This window comes from Heteronotia binoei, chromosome 21 (assembly GCF_032191835.1).
Source record: "Heteronotia binoei isolate CCM8104 ecotype False Entrance Well chromosome 21, APGP_CSIRO_Hbin_v1, whole genome shotgun sequence".
In the NCBI taxonomy this organism is placed as follows: domain Eukaryota; kingdom Metazoa; phylum Chordata; class Lepidosauria; order Squamata; family Gekkonidae; genus Heteronotia; species Heteronotia binoei.
This window is the reverse complement of record NC_083243.1, coordinates 155,645,500-155,648,231: the sequence shown is the minus strand read 5'-3', so window position 1 is coordinate 155,648,231 and position 2,732 is coordinate 155,645,500. Positions and strand designations below refer to the sequence as shown.

The 2,732-nt window shown below is 43.0% G+C and overlaps 1 pseudogene; it reads left to right on the top strand.

The window, feature by feature from the left end:
• The first annotated feature begins 1,865 nt into the window (after nucleotides 1-1,865).
• Nucleotides 1,866-2,451, top strand: LOC132589659 (mitochondrial calcium uniporter regulator 1-like; annotated as a pseudogene).
• The last annotated feature ends 281 nt before the right edge of the window (nucleotides 2,452-2,732 follow it).

The window sequence follows — 2,732 nt, the reverse complement described above, 5'->3', positions numbered from 1 at the left end:
AGATTAAGTGGGATGCTTTCTTTTGAGTCCTTAGTTTCATAATCACTTAGGTCAATAGTGCAGTTAATTTCAAGTAAATTATTGGGTGCATTCATACACACTAAATAATGCACTTTGCAACTGGGTTTTTACTATGTAAGAATAGCAAAATCCACTGGCAAACAGTTGTGGTGTGAAAGCACCCACTGAAAATAGAAGAGGCATTCTTCAGTCAATTATCTGTAAAACTACTGAATGAGTATAGTCTAATTAATAACATTACCATCTTCAAGGTCCTAGGATGCAAAAGTAATAAATGGAAACAGAAAATGTGGTCTCACTATGAGGCAGCAATTGGTCAGTTTATTGGCGGCACTGAAATACATACTCTCTTCTCCTAAAGCACTATAGGAATACCACAAAGGAAATTGAGGAATGTGGACCAGCCTTTCTAAAACAACAGCATTTGGGTAGATTAAACACACATAAACCATTTTATTTACCCTTAGCTGGATGATACAACAATGCCTGAGCAGAGTATAAAAAATGCATGGTGTAGTTCTTCAGGACTGTACCATTTCAAAGTACAGATGGGGTAACATGATTTCTTTATTACTCAATATAGGGAAGATTGCATGTTTGAATATCCTACTTCAAACTTTCTGAAAACAAAAAAAGTAGCATGTCAAAGTGAAGATGGGACTTGAAGCTTTCTCTTTGACATGTTACAATCCTATTGTCAGAGGTTTTTTGTTTTTTGTTTTGTTTTTTAAGTGAGATTTTCACCTACATTCTAGTAGATGACATGTCATTTTCTGAATCTGAATCTTGGCTGGAACCCTAAGAATACTTTCTGGGAAGAACATCCCACTGAATAAAATTGAACTTACTTCTGTGTAGACCTGCTTAGGACTGCTCCCTTTGTCTATTAGTAAAAATTGTCCTTCCTACAGTGATACAAACAGCAGGTAGCCTGTTTTGGATATGTTTCATTCTTCTTGAAAGAACAGTTTCCCAGGGTAGGGTTCTGTTAGATTCTTACAAATGGAAGCTTGGGTGGCACATAGCCTCTTTAGTGTGTTTTGACTGGTCCACAGACTGCAACCCTTCTTTGGGAAATATGATTTAGTCATGGTTATAAATACCTTGGTCATATCTGTGTTAGACTACTGCCATGCATTTCGTGCGGGGCTACATTTGAAGAATGTTTAGAAATTTTTTTTTTAGTGTAAAATGTAGCAGTAATACAATTAACTGGTGTGTTTTCAAAGGTAGGATTTCAACTATGTTAAAACTTCGATATTAGTTGCTGATTCACTTTCATTTCTGGCAAAATTCAAAAGCACCAGTTATTGTTCAGGCCCTATAGGTCATATGACTCAGGGGTTGCCAACCTCCAGGTGGCCTCTGGGATTGTCCTGGAATTACAATCTCCAGACTACAGAAATCAGTCTCCTGAGAAGAAATGGCAGCTTTGGACAATGGGCTCTATGACATCACATTCCTGCTGAGCTCCCTCCCCTTCCCAAACACTGTTCCCAGCAAAGGCACCACAACCAAATCTCTGGGAATTCCCCAAGCTGGAGTTCAGAACTCTAGGTACTTGAAGGATTGCTTAATCTTATACTAATCAGCCTAATGGCTGAGATCATCTTTTCAGGTTTTTCTTTGTGTGCCTCTGTTATAAAATTGTTGTTCACAAGTAGGCTTCCCAAATCCCCCGCCTGGGCTGGAGACCCTCGATTTGGAGCCTCCTCCCCCCTCCTCCCCCAAAATCTGGAAAGCGGGGGGGAATGGCGGCCCTTCCCACCCATCCCCGATCCCAGCAGCTTCTCCTCCCCCCCTTCCCTTCCCACCGATCCCCGATGGGGATCTGAAGAGCTGGGATGGTGAGAGGTCAGGCCGCAGCCGTCGTAGTGGTTGTGGGTGGCAGGAAGAGGGTCTTCCTTATCCAGCGGGAGTGACGAGCTTTCCTTTCCGGTGCCTCACGTAATGTTGTCATACGCTCGACGGTCTCGTGCCGTTGCCTAGGAGACTGGAAGCGGAGGAGTAGTAACACACCGGGAGCTGGCGGCAAGCTCCTGGCTTCTGCCGGCCTCAAGACCAACGGCCGCGCAAGTTCAGCAGCACGTGGCTTTTCATGCCGCAAGAGCGTTGGCGTGTTCGGGGCAAGGAGGAGCCGTTTCCTCAGCCTCGAGGGGGGTCGTTCCCTCCCCTCCAAACAGCAAGATATCAGCATCTGTGCATCACCCCTACACGTAAAAACCAGTAAGGTGAGTTTCCCCCCCGTCAGGAAGCAAGAAGCTTTATTTTGACACCCATGCCCTTGTGTGCCTTATGGAGGGAAATGGTTTCAACATTCTGCAATCTGAGATTATTGTATCTGCATTAATAAACACCATGAATGGCAATATGGCTGTGATGTACAAGGATATGGTCACCAAAGTACAACAGATTATATATAAAACATAATGTTTAATTTTAGCTAAGTATATAATTAATGTGTTTTGGAATAATGGGGAATTGATCTGGAGGTTTTGGGGGTTCTACGGGAGCTGTTTTTTGAGGTAGAGGCACAAAATTTTCAATATAGTATCTAGTGCCTCTCCCCAAAGTACCCTCCAAGTTTCAAAATGATTGGACCAGGGGGTCCAATTCTATGAGCCCCAAAAGAAGGTGCCCCTATCCTTCATTATTTTCTATGGAAGGAAGACATTTAAAAAGGTGTGCTGTCCCTTTAAATGTGATGGCCA